Source organism: Pituophis catenifer, unplaced genomic scaffold, assembly GCF_029215685.1.
Source record: "Pituophis catenifer annectens isolate HBS135680 unplaced genomic scaffold, rPitCat1.0.hap2 SCAF_1, whole genome shotgun sequence".
Taxonomy (NCBI): Eukaryota; Metazoa; Chordata; class Lepidosauria; order Squamata; family Colubridae; genus Pituophis; species Pituophis catenifer.
In genome coordinates this window covers 342,763,229-342,781,646 of record NW_027256881.1, presented here as the reverse complement: position 1 = coordinate 342,781,646, position 18,418 = coordinate 342,763,229, and positions in this window count along the sequence as shown.

The following is an 18,418-nucleotide window of genomic DNA, read 5'->3' as shown; positions in this document are numbered from 1 at the left end:
GAGGGAAGGAAGGAAAAAAGAGAAGGAAGGGAGGGAGGGAGAGAGAGAGAGAGAGGGAGGGAGGGTGGGAGGGAGGGAGAGAGGGAAGGAAGGAAGGGAGGGAGAGAGGTAGGAAAGGAGGGAGGGAGGGAAGGAAGGGAGAGAGAGGGAGGAATGGAGGGAGAGAGAGAAGGAAGGAAGGGAGGGTGGGAGGGAGGGAGAGAGGGAAGGAAGGAAGGGAGGATGGGAGGGAGGGAGGGAGAGAGGGAAGGAAGGAAGGAAGAAAGGAAGGAAGAAAGGGAAGGAGGAGAGAGAGAGAGATGTTTTCAACACTAGGCCTTCCATGCGAGCAATAAATGAAATTTGTTGCCAGCTCGCTCAAGTGGGCGTCAAAAGCATATAAATATCCTCATCCTGCCATATTTGACGATGCGGCCTTTAAAATCCAACACGACGACTTGCGGGGAAAAAAATAAAAACAATAACAAATGGCCGGATTTTTTTTTTTTTTTTTTTAAAGCCGGGTTGCGTTCGAGGGAAACGGGAGGCCGACGGATTTTTTTTTGTTTTTTTTTTTGTTTTTTGGGTTGGTGTTTTGACTTTTTTTTTTTTACAGCTGCCTTTCTAAACTGGGATCTGAGTGGGAGGAGTCTAATGAGCTGGAACCGACGAAATGGAGCGGCAACTGTTTGCTAAATCTTTTAACCTCCTTCTCCAGAGCTTTTTTTATTATTATTATTAGAGACGGGGGACTAATAAGACAGGGAACTTTCTAAATTATTCCGTTTAACAGGTTGTTATTTATTCCGGCGTTCGTGGTGCAACACGTCTTTCCCTAGACCAAACGCTGGATAAATTGGGCAAAAAATGGGAATAGGAGCAGTCCTCGACTTATGACCGTAATGGAGCCCATCATTTAAAGGGGTAAGTGATCACCAGTGGCAGTATTCAGCCAGTTCTATCTGGTTCGGACAAACCTGTAGCGGTGGTGGCAGGAGGCTCCGCCCACCCGCCTGGATGTCATCACATCCCATTGTTGACATTCTGCGCATACGCAAAAGGTCCTGTGCATGCGCACGCACTCGCATTTGCGAACCGGTAGCGAAGGTAAGTGAATACCACTCCTGGTGATGACAGTCGTAAAGCAGGTTATCACGTAACAGATCTGATTATTATGAACTCGTAACTAATGAAGCTAATAATAATAATAACGGTTGGACTATGTTCTGTCCCCGTCCCACACACGCACCCCCACAGACGGCCCGGAGTTAATAAGCCACACAACAAAACTCTTTGAAGATAAAGCTGGCAGCAACCCAGTGGCTAGCTGCCAATTCAGACTTTACTCACACAAAACAAGATCAGACTGCAAGCATTCCGATAAAGCAGGCATAGTTTCAGCAATACAAGGATAGGTCCAAATGCAGTCCGACAAGGCAGGCAAAGTCCAGTAACGCATAGATCATGGATTATTTCTAGTTTTTGCTCGTCACAAACTGAACCGGCCACCACACCCACATTTATACCCTGTGGGGTGTGGTCCAGTGACTCAGCTAATCTCTGGCACGCCTTCCCCTCTGCTGCGCACGCTTCTCCCTGTGCCGCTGTCGAGGATCCAGCCAGCACTTATATCCTTCGTCGCTGTCCACCTGTGGCTGCGGGGACGTGCTTGGCTCTGGGCCTATCTCTTGGCCTTGGGTGTCCTCAGGAGGCATTGCCAGAGAGGAGAGTCCTGGAGAGGGCGGCCTTGCCAACTCCTCTCCCTCACTCTCAGAGTCTGCATCTGTCAATAGCCCAGGCTCAGGCAAGCCACAACAGACTAGGCCAGCGGTCACCAACTAGTGGTCCGTGGACCATTGCTGGTCCATGAGAAAATTTTGGTGATCCACAGAAAAATTATTTGCATTTTTTATATTGCTCTCAATCAGGAGTCCTCAAACTACAGCCTCTAGGATGGATACGTGCAATGAGCGTTTGTGTTGCTGCAGAGAGTCTCCCCCTTCGGGGTCTTTTTGTGTGGGTCGGAGGGGGGCAGAAATTCCGACTTGGGGTCTGCTTCAGCCTCCTGGTGGGGGGCTTTGGGCGAAGGCTGGAGGGAAGAGCCGCTGGTGCTGAAGAGCCGGTGGGCCTCGTTCCAGTGGGACAGCATCATGGCCTGGAACTGGCTGAATATCTCAGCCCGCTGAGCCTCCAGGTGCCGATACCTGGCCTTGCACTCCCACAGGTCTTCCCTCTGCTTGGAAAGCCTATGCTCCTAGTCCTCAGTGAGGTATTTCTGCTGAGCCTCCTTCCCGGTCAGACCTAATTTGAACTGACCTGTTTTGCCAACTTTTTCTCTTGGTGGCTGCTTAGCTCCAACAACTGCTTTCTTTTGGGACCCTAAGGAGCCCGGGAGGGCAGGTGAGGAGTGGCTGGGAGGGGAGGGGTGAGTAAAGGCAGGCGCGGTGCCCCTCCACATGAGTGACATTGAGTTGGCCACGCCCACCCAGTCACATGATCACCTAGCCACGCCCACCCAGCCGGTCATTAGGCAGATCGTATTAGTGGTCCTCAGGATTTAAAATTATGAAGTTAGTGGTCCCTGAGGTCCGAAAGGTTGGGGACCCCCTGGACTAGTAGACCTCCGAGGTCCCTTCCAGGTCTATTTTGATTGATTGAACTTTTTTTTTTTGTGGCGGTTTTTAAGTGAGTCTGCAGTCATTAAGTGACTGCTGTGGCCTTTGAGTGAACCCATTGCTCACTATTTTATTTATCTATGAAATTTCCTTGCCATCCATCTCGTTTTGAAGCGATTACCTCATAAAGACATTAAAATGATCAAAGGTAAATATTCCCAACAGAATACAACGAAAGGACTACTCATTTAATGTCCGTTCAAAGTTACAACGGCGCTGAAAAAAGTGGCGTATGATCATTTTTCCCACTTATGACCGTTGCGGTATCTCCATGGTCCCGTGATCAAACTTCAGATGCTGGGCAGCTGACTCATATTTATGACGGTTGCAGTGTCCCTCTTTGCGACCTTCCAACAAGCCAATGGGGAAGCTAGATTCACTTAACAACCGTGTTATTAATTTAACAACATCAGTGATTCACTTAACCATTTTTGGCAAGGTAGGTTGTAAAACGGGGCAAAACTCACTTTACAACGGTCTCACTTAGCAACATAAATTTTGGGCTCCATTGTGGTCATAAGTCGAGTTACCAACTGTAACCAGCCGATCAGAAACCATTGGATATTTTTCAAATTAACCAGAGCAATGACAACAATAAAAACAATAAACGTTCTATCAAAAATTTCCAAGGCACCCGAAGGCCAGGGAAGGAATAATGGATGGAAACTGATCAAGGAGAGATTCAACCTAGAAATGAGGAGGAATTTTCTGACAGTGAGAACAATCAACCCATGGAACAGAAGTTGCCTTTGGAAGTTGTGGGAGCTTCATCACTGGAGGCTTTCAAAAAGAGACTGGGCTCAATCTGTCAGAAATGGTGTAAGGTCTCCTGCTTGGGCGGGGGGTTGGACTAGATGACCTACAAGGTTCCTTCCAACTCTGTTAATCTGTCTGTTAAAAAGTTGCAACACAGATCGATAAGTGACTGGCTCGCTCCAGGCCAAGCAATGTTGATCACAAACCAACTGCTCTTGTGTTGTGGCCCCACCCTCTGAGCCTATCCCATCGGAGGAAGAAAGTTCCGAGCATGAGGAAGAGGAGTCAGCCAGGCCTCCCTCTCCAGGCCCCTCCCCTCTGGCACTGTCTCAGGAGCCGGCCGAGGGAGAGGAGATTAGCCGGGAGACAGGTGTCTCGGATGAGAGCGAAGGAGAGACATCATTCCTGGATGCACGCCTCCGAAGGCATGATAAACGATTGCAGCAGCTCAGGAGGCGTGCTAGGGATTAGAACTGAGTCACTGGACCACACCCCAGAGACTATATAATAGAGGGTGGTGGCCAGTGATCCCTGTGACGAACAAAAATAAACCTTGGATAGTCACTAAAGCCTCGTCCGAAACTGCTGAGAGGAATATTTATTTCTGTTGGACTCTTGTACGCTGAGTATATTATCTTTCTGTTTCTGTGGAAATAAAGCCTTGGCAGATGGTGTGTATATCGCTGCCAAGTTGGAGATAAAGACCTGGGTGTGTACCAAGTGCTTCCTTAACCCTCGGCTGGCTGTGTTTGTGTGTGTGTGTGGACGGGGACAGATCATCTTGGCAGTCTTTCACAACCTTGGCAATTTTAAGATATACAGCTCCAAATTTCTGTTGCTAAGTGAGACATTGGTTAAGTGAGTTTTGCCCCGTTTAACGACCTTTCTTGCCATGGTTGTTAAGTGAATCACTGCAGTTAAGTTACTACCACAGTTCTTAAGAGAATCTGGCCTCCTCATGGACTTTGCGACATAACTTTTGGGCTCAATTGTGGTCGTAAATTGAGGACTGACTGTATTTTTGACATTTCGGGTGAAGGTGATAAGCAAATTCTCCTACTTGAGCAGAGGGCTGGACTAGAAGACCTCCAAGGTCCCTTCCAGCTCTATTCTAAATTACAACCACAACCACAATTGAACCAAAAATTTCCATTGCTAATCCAGGACATTTTTAAGTAAGTTTTGCCCCATTTTTCAACCTTTCTTACCAGAATTGTTAAGCGAATCACTGCACTCGTTAAGTGAGTAACAAGGTTGCTAAGTGAATCTGGCTTCCCTATTGACTTTGCTTATCAAAGGATCACAAAAAGGGATCATGTGACCCCGGGATGCTGCAACCGTCATAACTACGAGTCAGTTGCCAAGCGTCCGAATTTTGATTCCATGACTGCGGAGCTCCTGCAATGGTCATAAGCGTGAAAAATGGTCATAAGTCACCTTTTTTTCAGTGCCGATGTAACTTTGAATGATCACTAAATGAACCGTTGTAAGTCGAGGACAGCTTGTGCAGTCAAAGGACATTCAGGATGGGGAGATCCGAGACGGTTGTGGTCCGCCAGCAGCCTGGGGAGCTGGCAGCGGAGTCGGACAGTGAGGAGGCTGGGGAGGACCATGGGCCAGTCCTGGAGGCTGAGGAAGGCCCGGATGAGGGCTCTGCGTCAGAGGCAGAGAGGGGGCCAGGGCCATCGGGGAGTGATGTGCGGACTTCAGAGCCTCCAGAGGCTGACAGTAGAGAGGCAGAGGAATAGGAGGAGCCTGTTCCTAGTGCACGCATGCACCGAGCTGCCAGAAGGCAAGAGCAGCTAAAGCAAAAAGGACGACTCAGGAGTAAAGCCAAGAGATGATTGGCCTCTCCCATAAGGCTTAAAAGACCAGCAACGGCTCTTGGGCTCTTTGTCGGAAAACAACATTGATAGACTTGTTCTTGTCTTGCTGCATTTATTTCTTGTCGGCGTCTTCTGCTTCTGAACTTTTGCCAAGAGAAGCCTTTGGCAGTTTGCCTAATTATACCAAGGTTGGTGATTAGACTGAAGAATTTGTGTTATGAAGAATTTGTTTTGAATTAGTTTGGACTATGCTGAGAATGAGTTAATTCTCAGCTGTTCTAATAAAGTCTGGTTTTTTTTAGAACTGATTGCGTCTGATAATACCTACTTGGGCCTGGGTCACAACAGAGACCGGCTGTTTCAAGTCCCGGGTTCAAATCCACCTAGCCAGAGAATCCCAGCCCCGCGTGAGTTAACCCCACCAAAAGCAGGCTGCCATCTTCTACACCTCCTAAAACTGGGGAATGAATAAACCAGCAATGGTTGCTTAACAGGCCTGAAAATGTTTTTTCGAGCTGACCTGCTTCTCTACAACGTAGCCGCCCCATTTTCCTCGCTCTAACTACCTGTTAATTAAACCCTTGGTTTTAATTAGTTTCATTAGTTGCTTATTTCCTACTTTATTTGATTGAGGGGTGGGGGGGAAATGTCCCCAGGCTGCCTGTGGGGAGACTTTCCTATTTCTTCTCTTTAGCACCTTGAGATTGTTGGGTTTTTGGGTCAAAATGTTGGTTTTCTCGAGATGAATTTGTTTATTTGTTTGTTTGTTTGTTTGTTTGTTTGTTTGTTTGTTTGTTTTATTAGATTTATATAGATTTATATATATATATATATATATATATATATTATATATAGATTTATATATACTCCCGAAGGACTCAGAGCGGTGAACAGGCCCAAAATAAAATACATAGATACAAAAGTTAAAAGACATAATTAAAACCAGATTAAATAATTTAGCCCGAGACAATTAAAAAATCCCAATAATTTAAAACAGATTAAAATTTTGATTTAAAAGAATTTTAAAACAGGGGAGAAAATTAGGCCAGGCCGGCTTGCTGGAATAGGAGAGTCTTAAGAGCACGGCGGAAAGTGCACAGATCCGGGATCCTCCGTATCTCCGGGGGGAGCTCGTTCCAGATAGTGGGTGCCCCCACAGAGAAGGCCCTTCCCCTGGGGGCCGCCAGTCGACATTGTTTAGCTGACGGCACCCGGAGGAGACCCTCTCTATGAGAGCGTACCGGTCGGTGGGAGGCTGCTTGTGGTAGTAGGCGGTCCCGTAAATAACCAGGTCCTAAGCCATGGAGCGCTCTAAAGGTGGTAACCAAAACCTTGAAGCGCACCCGGAAGACCACCGGGAGCCAGTGCAGCTCGCGCAGGAGAGGTGTCACACGGGAGCGCCATGTTGCTCCCATAACCACCCGCGCAGCCGCACTCTGTGCCAGTTGGAGCCTCCGGGTGCTCCTCAAGGGGAGCCCCATGTAGAATTTCACTCTGTTACCTGCAAGGATTGGTTCAATCCATCAGAACAGAGCTGGAAGGGACCTTGGAGGTCTTCTAGTCCAGCCCCCTGTTCAAACAGGAGGTTCAGGGGGATGTCTTCTTCAGGGGCCGAGGAGGAGCCCAGGGTTAGTTTGCAAAGACGGTGCAACTTAAGCTTAGGGCCAGAATATGATAGTTCAGAGTGTCTGTGGAGATTCTCAGTCATCCAAGTCATGGAGGCAACTGGACTTCCTTGGTTTTTCTTTGAAGACGTTTCGCTTCTCCTCCAAGAAGCTTCTTCAGCTCTGACTGGATGGTGGGGAACGGAAGGATTTATGCTCCTTGCAGACAGCTGGTCGTTTGCATCCTTTTTAGAGAGTCGTTGAGGCCACCTGTCAAAAGTGAACACCCCTCGCTCAACAGAGGAGGAGGGATACAGGTTAACAAAGTTGGAAGGGACCTGGTAGGTCATCTAGTCCAACCCCCCGTCTAAGCAGGAGACCCTACACCATTTCTGACAGTTGGCAGTCCAGTCCCTTCTTGAAAGCCTCCAGTGATGAAGCTCCCACAACGTCCGAAGGCAACTTCTGTTCCATGGGTTGATTGTTCTCACTGTCAGAAAATGTCTCCTTATTTCTAGGTTGAATCTCTCCTTGGTCAGTTTCCATCCATTATTCCTTGTCTGGCCTTCAGGTGCTTTGGAAAACAGGTTGACCCCCACTTCCTCCCTGTGGCAGCCCCTCAAATATTGGAAGATGCTATCCTGTCTCCCCTGGTCCTTCTCTTCACTAGACTAGCCATGCCCAGTTCCTGCAACTGTTCATCGTATGTTTTAGCCTCCAGTCCCCTCATCATCCTGGTTGCTCTTCTCTGCACTTTTTCTAAAGTCTCAACATCTTTTTTATAGTGTGGTGACCAAAAATGGACATAGTACTCTAGATGTGGTTCAGGGGTGGGTTCTAAATTTTTTTACTACCAGTTATGTGGGCGTGGCTTATTTTGTGGGCGTGGCTTGATGGTCATGTGACAATTCTTTAGGATTTAGCAGAGGTACTGGTCTACCAGGCTTTTAACTGCTTGCAGAGCTGTACCGACCTACCCATTCATTTTTTGCAGGCACTGGTCTACTCATGTATTTTTGCAGGCACCGATCTACTCATGTATTTTTTCAGGCACTGATCTACTCATGTATTTTTTCAGGCACTGATCTACTCATGTATTTTTGCAGGCACTGATCTACTCATGTATTTTTGCAGGCACTGGTCTACCCATTTATTTTTGCAGGCACTGATCTACTCATGAATTTTTGCAGGCACTGATCTACTCATGTATTTTTGCAGGCACTGGTCTACCCATTTATTTTTGCAGGCACTAATCTACTCATGAATTTTTGCAGGCACTGATCTACTCATGTATTTTTTCAGGCACTGATCTACTCATGCATTTTTGCAGGCACTGATCTACTCATGTATTTTTGCAGGCACTGGTCTACCCATTTATTTTTGCAGGCACTGATCTACTCATGAATTTTTGCAGGCACTGATCTACTCATGTATTTTTGCAGGCACTGGTCTACCCATTTATTTTTGCAGGCACTAATCTACTCATGAATTTTTGCAGGCACTGATCTACTCATGTATTTTTTCAGGCACTGATCTACTCATGCATTTTTGCAGGCACTGATCTACTCATGTATTTTTGCAGGCACTGGTCTACCCATTTATTTTTGCAGGCACTGATTTACTTATGAATTTTTGCAGGCACTGATCTACTCATGTATTTTTGCAGGCACTGATCTACCCATTTATTTTTGCAGGCACTGATCTACTCATGTATTTTTGCAGGCACTGGTCTACTCATGTATTTTTGCAGGCACTGGTCTATTCATTTGTTTTCTTTTAACACTGATCAGCTGTAGGGCGGCCCTTTGAAGCCCCACGGCAAGAGTTTAAAGAGTTTTTTTTTCCTTCTAGCCATCAGCTGGGACTCAGGAGGCAGCAATAGATTGGGGGTGGGGCCAAATAAAAGGTAAGAATAACGCGGGGGGAGGCGGGGGTGCAGAACCGGTTCGGTGACGTCATATCGTCACCGCTACCGGCTTGTGAGAACCGGGCCGAACCGGGAGGAACCCACCACTGGTGTGGTCTTACTAAGGCAGAGTGGATACCACATCATCTGTCTCCAGTCTACAACACAGTCCTTTCAGCAGCTCCAAGAAGGCTCCACAGGCTCCTGAGGACACAGATTAAACCTCCAAGTGGCCTCAACGGCTCTCTAAAAGGATGCAAATGACCAGCGGAATATAAATCCTTCCATTCCCAACCATCCAATGAGAACTGAAGAAGCTTCTTGGATGAGAAGCGCAATGACTTCAAAGAAAAACTAAGAAAGTCCAATTGTCTCTTGAATAAGCACCTTTGGGTGACAACTCCGACTGTGGAAGTGGCCTCTAACTTTGATGGCAAGAGAGTTTGAAGCAACCGGAAGACAGGTAATCCTCGATTTACGACCACAATTGGGCTCAAACTTCCTGTTGCTAAGCGAGGCAGTGGTTAAGCGAATTTGCCTCATTTTACTAACTTCCTTGACACAGCTGCTAAGCGAATCACTGCAGATGTTAAGTCAGTAACCCAGTTGTTAAAGTGAATCTGGCTTCCCCATTGACTTGGCTTGTCGGAAGGTCGCAAAAGCGGATCCCGTGACCCATCATAAATGTGAGCCAGTTGCCAAGCATCTGAATTTTGATCACTTCACCGTGGGGATGCGGCAATGGTCGTAAAGTGTGAAAAATGGTCCTAAGTCCCTTTTTTCAGGGCCGTTGAACGGTCTCTAAATGAATTGTTGTAAGTCGAGGACGATCTGTGCGAAATGAAAATGGTTGCAGTTAGGATTCTCAGCCTGCGAGATGGAAAGCAGCTGTGGCTCTCACCTTATAGGGACAAGCAGGGGTGAAATCCAGCAGGTTCTGACAGGTTCTGTAGAACCTGTAGCAGAAATTTTGAGCAGTTCGGAGAACCGGCAAAGACCACCACTGGCTGGCCTCAGAGTGGGGTGGGAGTGGAGATTTTGCAATATCCTTCCCCCAGGAGTGGGGAGGGAATGGGGATTTTGCAGTATCCTTTCCCTGCCACGCCCACCAAGCCACGCCCACAGAACCGGTAGTAAAAAAAATTGGATTTCACCACTGGAGACAAGTAATTGCAAGTTCTTGCATGGAAACTCCAGTTGTGGGTCTTTGTCCCCCTTGGGGGAAACGGGGGGACAAACATCTGGGCCCCAAGGAGGACAACGAGAAGGAAACATTCTAGGAGGAGGTCAGATAGGAACCCAAGACATGGTTTGCTATGAAGGACCTTCAAGATGGACTTCTCCACGCACTATGGACCCACCGTCACTTAGTTCCCCAAAGAACCTGCGCTCTGGACCCCACCCAATTCTTCAACCCACCTGAATACCCCTCCCCCACTCTGTTGTTGCTTCTGCTGTCCATTTCCTGAGGTGGTCTAGCTTGGAGAAAGGAGAAGAAGAAAAGAGGGAAGAAGAGGGAGAGAAGGAGGGAGAAATTAAGGAGTGGAGAGGAAGGATGAGGGAGAAGGGAGGGAAGAAATGAGGGAGGGAGGGAAAGGAAGGAAGAAAGGAAGGAAGAGAAAGAAAGGGAGAGAGGGAGGGAGGAAGGAAGGAAGGAAGGAAGGAAGGAAGAAAGAAAGAAAGAAAGAAAGAAAGAAAGAAAGAAAGAAAGAAAGAAAGAAAGAAAGAAAGAGAAAGAAGAAGGAAGGAAGAAGAGATAGAGAGAAAGAAAGAGGGAGGGAGGGAGAAGGAAGGAAATAAATTGGGAGAAGGAAAGGAGGGAGAGAGAGAAGGAGGGAAGGTAGGTAGGAAGGAAGAAGGTAGAGAAAGAAAGAAAGAAAAAGAAAGAGGGAGGGAGAAGGAAGGAAATAAAGTGGGAGAAGGAAGGGAGGGAGGAAGGAAGAAGAGAAAGAAAAAGAAAGAAAGAAAGAAAGAAAGAAAGAAAGAAAGAAAGAAAGAAAGAAAGAAAGAGGGAGGAAAGAAGGAAATAAAGTTGGAGAAAGGAGGGAAGGAGAGGGAGAGAAGGAGGGAAGGAAGGAAGGAAGGAAAAAGGAATAGAGAAAGAAAGAAAGAAAAAGAAAGAAAGAGAAAGGGAGGGAGAAGGAAAGAAGGAAGGAAGGAAGAAAGAAAGAAAGAAAGAAAGAAAGAAAGAAAGAAAGAAAGAAAGAAAGAAAGAAAGAAAGAAAGAAAGAAAGAAAGAAAAAAAGAAAAGAGAAAGGGAGGGAGGGAGGGAGGGAGGGAGGAAAGAAGGAAATAAAGTGGGAGAAAGGGAAGGAGAAGGAGAGAAGGAGGGAAGGAACGAAAGAAGGAAAAAGGAATAGAGAAAGAAAGAAAGAAAGAAAGAAAGAAAGAAAGAAAGAAAGAGAAAGAGGGAGGGAGGGAGAAGGAAAGAAGGAAGGAAGGAAGGACCCCAATTCAAACAGGCCCACTCCTGTGTCAGCCAGCAGGCGAAGGAAGGCCTCCCTGAGGGAAAGGGGGCTCCTTTGGACGGGCGAAGCCTCCTGAGCGAAGCCCCCTCACCCGATTTTCCTCCTTGGACAAACAGGACACACCTGGGGGGGGGGGAGGCCTCTGCTTTCCCCCTCCACCGCCAAAGAGAGAGTCCCGCGTGGCCCCTTTCCCACTCTGACAGCCTCCACAGGCCACAATGGGGGGGAGGGGGGGAGGGGCGGAGAAGGATGTGTGTGGGAGGGGGGAGGGCCCGTTGGTCACTGTGAAGGGTCTCTCCTCCCCTCCCTCCCCTTCCCCACTCGCAATTGCCCATTGAAAGCCGCGACGGCCCCACGGATGCGCTGGCAACCCTCTCCGTGACATGACAGGAAGAAGTGACAGCTTTTTATTAGTGCGATCACAGCCAGGAGTTTTTAAAATAGAGTAATCGGCGCAAACAAAAGCAATTTCGCCCTACCACCCCCTCCCCCTCCTCTCCTCCGTCCCCCCCCCTTCCACCTCCCTCCCCCCTCCCCGGTCCCCTCGCCTGCCTTCTCTCCCCCCCCCCCCACGAAATGCTCATTCTGAATAAATGATCTGGTTTTAATCAAGCAGCTCATCACGCATTCCCAAACAGACACAAACGCCTTTTAATTAACAGAAGTCAAGAGTTATATTGTAATTGCAATGTTGTTGTTTTTTTTTCCTTCCCCAACTGCCCAGATGACAGGGCTGGTCCCCAGGCGGTGAAAAGTACGGCTTTTATTTTTATTTTATCTCTCCCCACCCAGTGCTTGCTTTTCCAGGTGGTCCTTGATTTACGACCGTTACGATCAGTGATGGGATTCAAGTAATTTAACAACCTGTTCTCTGCCCTAATGATTTCTTCCAACAACCAGTTTGCCATATTGTTCAGAAAGTTAACAACCGGTTCTCCCGAACCGGCTGAATCCCACCACTGGTTACGACGGTGCCGGGAAAAAAGAGGAATTGGGGTTGGTCCTCGCACTTACGGCCGTCAGGGAGCGAGGTCCTCGAATGAGGGTCGTGTGATCGCAATTCGGGCGCCTGGAAGCCGGCCTTCTTTTATATTATAGGTAGTCTTCGATTTACGACCGTTTGTTTAGTGCCGGCCTTCTTTTACGTTTGCAGGTAGTCCTCGACTTATGACCATTCGTTTAGCGAACGTTCGCAGTTAGGATGGTGCTGGAGAAAAGGGACTTAGGGCTGGTCCTCGCATTTATGGCCAGCATTCAGCCCCATTTCCCTAACGAGGGTAGGTGGCAATTACCAAATTAAACATCTTCCACACATCAAAATGTTCTCCAAACAGACATTTGTTCCCTTGTATATAAAAGGATCCCTGATGGTGCAGGGGAAAGTAGTATTGTATTGTATTGTACTATATTGTTCTGTTCTGTTCTGTTCTGTTCTGTTCTGTTCTTTCCAATTCCAATTCCATTCATATGTATTTATTTCTAATTCTGTTCTTTTTATTTCATTCTAGTTATACTGCATTCTAGAGTTAGAATGCACTATTGTATTGTGTTGTATTGTATTGTATTGTATTGTATTGTATTGTGCTGTATTGTATTGTATTGTATTGTGTTGTACTGTACTGTACTGTACTGTACTGTACTGTACTGTACTGTATTGTATTGTATTGTATTGTATTGTATTGTATTGTTCTCTTCTGTTCTGTTCTTTCCAGTTCCAATTCCATTCATTTGTATTCATTTCTAATTCTATTCTTTCTATTTCATTCTAGTTATACTGCATTCTAGGATTAGAATGCAGTATTGTATTGTATTGTATTGTATTGTATTGTATTGTATTGTATTGTATTGTATTGTATTGTATTGTATTGTATTGTATTGTATTTTTATCTTCTGTCCTGTTCTTTCCAATTCCAATTCCATTCATTTGTATTCATTTCTAATTCTATCCTTTCTATTCCATGCTAGTTATACTGCATTCTAGAGTTAGAATGCAGTATTGTATTGTACTATACTGTATTGTACTGTACTGTACTGCATTGCATTGCATTGTACTGTACTATATTCTGTTCTGTTCCGTTCCGTTCTGTTCCGTTCTATTCTTTCCAATTCCAATTCCATTCATTTGTATTCTATTCTTTCTATTCCATTCTATTCTAGAGCCATGGTGGCACAGTGGTTAGAATGCAGTATTGCAGGCTGACTCTGCCCATTGCCAGCAGTTTGATCCTGACTGGTTCAAGGTTGACTCAGCCTTCCATCCTTCCGAGGTCAGTAAAATGAGGACCCAGATTGTTGGGGATGGAGGGGCAAGATGTTGACTCTGTAAACTGCTTAGAGAGGGCTGTAAAGCAGTGTGAAGCGGTATTTCTAACTGTTATTGCTATTAAGAGTGCAGAGAAGAGCAACAAAGCTGATTAGGGGCCTGGAGGCTAAAACATATGAAGAACGGTTGCAGGAACTGGGTATGTCTAATTTAATGAAGAGAAGGACTAGGGGTGACATGATAGCAGTCTTCCAATATTTGAGGGGCTGCCCCAAAGAAGAGGGAGTCAAGCTATTCTCCAAAACACCTGAGGGTAGGACAAGAAGCAATGGGTGGAAACTAATCAAGGAGAGAAGGAACCTGGAATTAAGGAGAAACTTCCTAATAGTGAGGACAATTAACCAGTGGAACAGCTTGCCACCAGAAATTGTGGGTGCTCCATAACTGGAGGCTTTTAAGAAGACTCTGGACAACCATTAGCTTGAAATGGTATATGATTGCCTGCTTGAGCAGGAGGCTGGACTAGAAGACCTCCAGGGTCCCTCCCACCTCTGTTATTCTGTCATTCTTTCAAGTTTTGTACAACTTGCAGTTTTATTTGAGACAGGCCATTCTTTATCCCTCCTCTTTACGATCCTTTGATTCCCCTTTCGCTGGATGGAATTTGCATTTCCGGAATCGGGGATGAAAGCCGACTTTGATTTCTCGCAGCCTTTCCGAAAATTTCTACGGTGAGGAATTTATATTACTGGAGGGAACGGCACGGCACGCCAATTTATAGATGAAGGTTCTTGCGTAGCAGGAGAAAAAAAAAAAAGGGGGAGGAAAAAAAAACTTTGTCCGCAGATACTTCTGGATTTCATGCCAACTTGGCAAAGGAAAAATAGAAAAAAGTTCAAAGAGAAGCCGAAATGGAACAGATGATATTGGGGGAGGCGAAAAGAATAAAATTAAGCGAAGAATGCAAATATTGTCAAAAGCCCAAATGCATTTGGAGAAACGGTTTATGCGAGTTGTAAATTCTCACCTTTGAGGAGAGCTGTTGAGAAAAAAGTAACCAAGACATATTTAGAAGGATAGAGCACTTAGGGAAGGGGGGGGGGTCTTCTCAGTTGCACTGGGAGAGTTCTGTTTCATCCTACGCAGACAGGTAATCCTCGACGTACGACTGCAGTCGGGAGCAATATTTCTGTCGCTAAGCAAGACGGTTGTTGAGTCAGCCACGCTCGGTTTTACGACCTTTTATTGCCACAGTCGTTCGGCAAATTACTGCAGTTCAGTGGTGGGTTTCAAATTTTTTTACTCCCGGTTCTGTGGGCGTGGCTTGGTGGGCATGGCCTAGCTTGGTGGGCGTGGCTTGGTGGGCATGACAGGGGAAGGATACTGTAAAATCTCCATTCCCTCCCCAATCCAGGGGAAGATTACTGCAAAATCCCCATTTCCTCCCAATCAGCTGGGACTTGGGAGGCAGAGAATAGATGGGGGCGGGGCCAGTCAGAATTTTTACTACCGGTTCTCCGAACTACTCAAAATTTCCGCTACCGGTTCTCCAGAACTGGTCAGAACCTGCTGAAACCCACCTCTGCTGCGGTTGTTAAGTGAATTGCATGATAAAAGGTTTATCAGTTGTACAGGTAGCCCAGAGGTGGGTTTTAGCAGGTTCTGACCAGTTCTGGAGAACCGGTAGCGGAAATTTTGAGTAGTTCGGAGAACCGGTAGTAAAAATTCTGACTGGCCCCGCCCCCATCTATTCTCTGCCTCCCAAATCCCAGCTGATCGGGAGGAAATGGGGATTTTGCAATAACCTTCCCCCGGAGTGTGGTGGGAATGGAGATTTTACAGTATCCTTCCTCTGCCACGCCCACCAAGCCATGCCCACCAAGCTATGCCACGCCCAGCCAGCCACACCCACAGAACTGGGAGTAAAAAATTTTGAAACCCATCACTGAGGTAGCCCTCAACTTACGACCTCCGTGGAGCCCCAAATTTCCGTTGCTAAATGAGACATTGGCTAAGTGAGTTTTGTTCCATTTTACAACATTTCTTGCCACGTTTGTTAGATGAATCGTTGCAGTGATTAAATTAGTCACAGGCAGAGGTGGTATTCAGTCGGTTCGGACCGGTTCACTCAAACTGGTAGCGGAAATCGTGGGTCGGCCTGTCCATCCGCCCCGGCTCGATGCCATCTATTTAGGCACATTTTTGAAGCTGGGCACATGCGTGGAAAGCAGGCGCGCACGAACCAAAACACGTGCGCATGAAGCGAGCGTGCGCGCACGCAGAACCGGTACTAACATAATGTGAATCGCACCGCTGGTCACATGGTTGTTAAGTGAATCTGGCTTCCACGTTGGCTGTGCTGGTCAGAAGGTCGCAAAAGGGGATTGCGTGGCCCTTGGGGACACTGCGACCGTCATAAATATGAGCCAGCTGCCAAGCGTCAGAATGTGGATCGGGTTGGGATGCTGCAATGGTCGAAAGTGTGAAAAACGGTCATCGGTCACTTTTTTGAATGCCGTTGTAACTTCGAACGGTCCCTAAACGAATGGTTGTAATTCGAGGTCTATACCTGTAATGTAATAAGTGACACTTGACTTCCTAAAGACACTGGTGAATTTCCGCTTAAATTGGCACCCATCGGAAGTGAAAATTGCTCCCGTGCATGTGTGCATATTTTCACATCCCTACTGACACCTTAAACTGTCTTGACAATTTGCATTTCCATATGCAATCCTCGCCTAGCGTAAATATTTCCATGCGCAGTTTTCTCTCCGCATTCGCACATGTTTTGCACACTGTTTTGAGAGCGGGGGATTTCGCCCATCCCTGTTTTTTAAGAAGGGTGCAGCCCAGATAATAAAGACAGGCAGTCCTCGACTTACGACCGCAAGGGAGCCCCAAATTTCCCCGTGGCGAAGTGAGACGTTGGTGAAGCGGGCTTTGCCCCCCCCATTTGGCGACTTTTCTGGCCACAAGTCGTTAAGTGAATCACTGCAGTGGGTAAAATGGTGACACGGTAGTTACGCTAATCTGACTTTGCTTGTCGGAAGGTCGCAAAAATATGACCCCCAAGGGACACTGCGATTGTCATAAATATGAGTCAGTTGCCAAGTGTCTGAATTTTGATTCCGTGACCATGGGGGAGGCTGTAACAGTCATAAATGTGAAACACTGTCATAAATCACCTTTTTCTGAAACTTTGGTCGCTAAATGAACTGCTGTAAGTCAAGGACTACCTGTACATTTCTCTGCTAAAGGTAGTCCTCGATTTACAACCACAACAGAGCCCAAAATTTCTGTTGTTCCGCGAGACATTTGTTAAGTGAGTTTTGCTACCTTTCTTAAGGTTGTTAAGAACCTTAACGGTTCTTAACGGTTGTTAAGTGAATCACTGCATGGTTGTTAACTGAATCACTGCAGTTGTTAAGTCAATAAGATGGTTGTTAAGTGAATCTGGCTTTCCCCATTGACTTTGGTCCTCAGAAGGTCGCACCGGGGAACGTTTGTCTGAGATGGTGGCAAACTTTTTACTCACCGAGTGCCGAACAAGTACGTGCTTTGCGTGCTTTGGGCGCCGCGTGCCATCCGCGCTAATGTGTGGCTCCTCCCCATGCGCTGGCCATGCAACTGCAGCATCTGTGCATGTGCACAGCTTTCGCACGTGCCCCCACCATGCGCTGCGCACGCATGCAAATGCTGTCTGTGCATGAGCGCACTGCACACCAGTATTCTCACGCCCATGCGCAAGTGCACCCCCATGCGCAGGAGAGCTCCGAAGACCAGTTGGGTCCCCTGAATTGTGCGCATGCACACCGGAGGCCCGAACACCAGCAGGGGAGCATGCGCAGCTGCAGGTGAGTTGGGCGACAGCTCACGTGCTCTGAAAAATGTCTCTGTGTGCCACTTCCGGCATGCGTGCCATAGGTTCGCCATCATGGGTGTAGGGTTTCCTGCCTGAGCAGGGGGTTGGACTAGAAGACCTCCAAGGTCCCTTCCAACTCAATTATTCTATTCTATTCTCCAAAGCACCTGAAATCCAGACAAGAAACAACGGATGGAAACTAATCAAGGAGAGGAGCAACCTAGAACTAAGGAGAAATTTCCTAACAGTGAGGACAGTTAACCAGTGGAACAGCTTGCCACCAGGAGTTGTGAGTGCTCCATCACTGGAGGTTTTCAATAAATGACTGGACAGCCACTTGTCTGAAATAGTATAGGGCGGGGGTGTCAAACTCGATTTCATTGAGGGCCAGATCAGCATTGTAGTTGTCCTCCAGGGGTGGGGGGAGGGAGGAGGGCTGTGGTTGGGACTGGGAGTGGCCCGGGGGCATGGCCAGTTTGACATCGCTCGTGTGGGTGGTGCCTGTGGTGACTGGGCGGGGTTGGGGAGGGAATTCAAGGGTCTCCTGTGCTGAACAGCCATCCTGGCAGGTGTGAGTATACCCGCCACCTCCTGCATGCATGTGGGATGGGATGGGCCGGGCCAAAGCGACACAGGCCAGCCCCTTATTGTTTCCAGGACGGCCACATGGGCCGGATCCAACCACATTGCTGGCCGGATCCGGCCCACAGATCTTGAGTTTGAGATCCCTAGTATAAGGTCTCCTCTTTAGCAGCGTTGTGGCCCACCAGCCGCCAACAGAGCTGGTGGCAGACTTGGACGACGAGGGGAAGGCTCTGATGGATGCTCTGCCTCAGATGCAGAGATAGAGCCAGGGCCGTCCGACATTTCCTAGCCACCGGAGTGGCAGCTGCCTTTGGAGGCTGATGTGAGTGAGGAGGAAGACCAGCTGGGGACCATTCCAAATGCACGTATGCACAGAGCAGTTAGGAGAGGTGAGCAACGGAGGACAAGAAGTCGACTCGGGAAGCAAAGCACACGTGGATGCTAAATAGCCTCTCCCTGGCTGGGGAATAAATAGAAGGAAAGGGGAGTGGTGG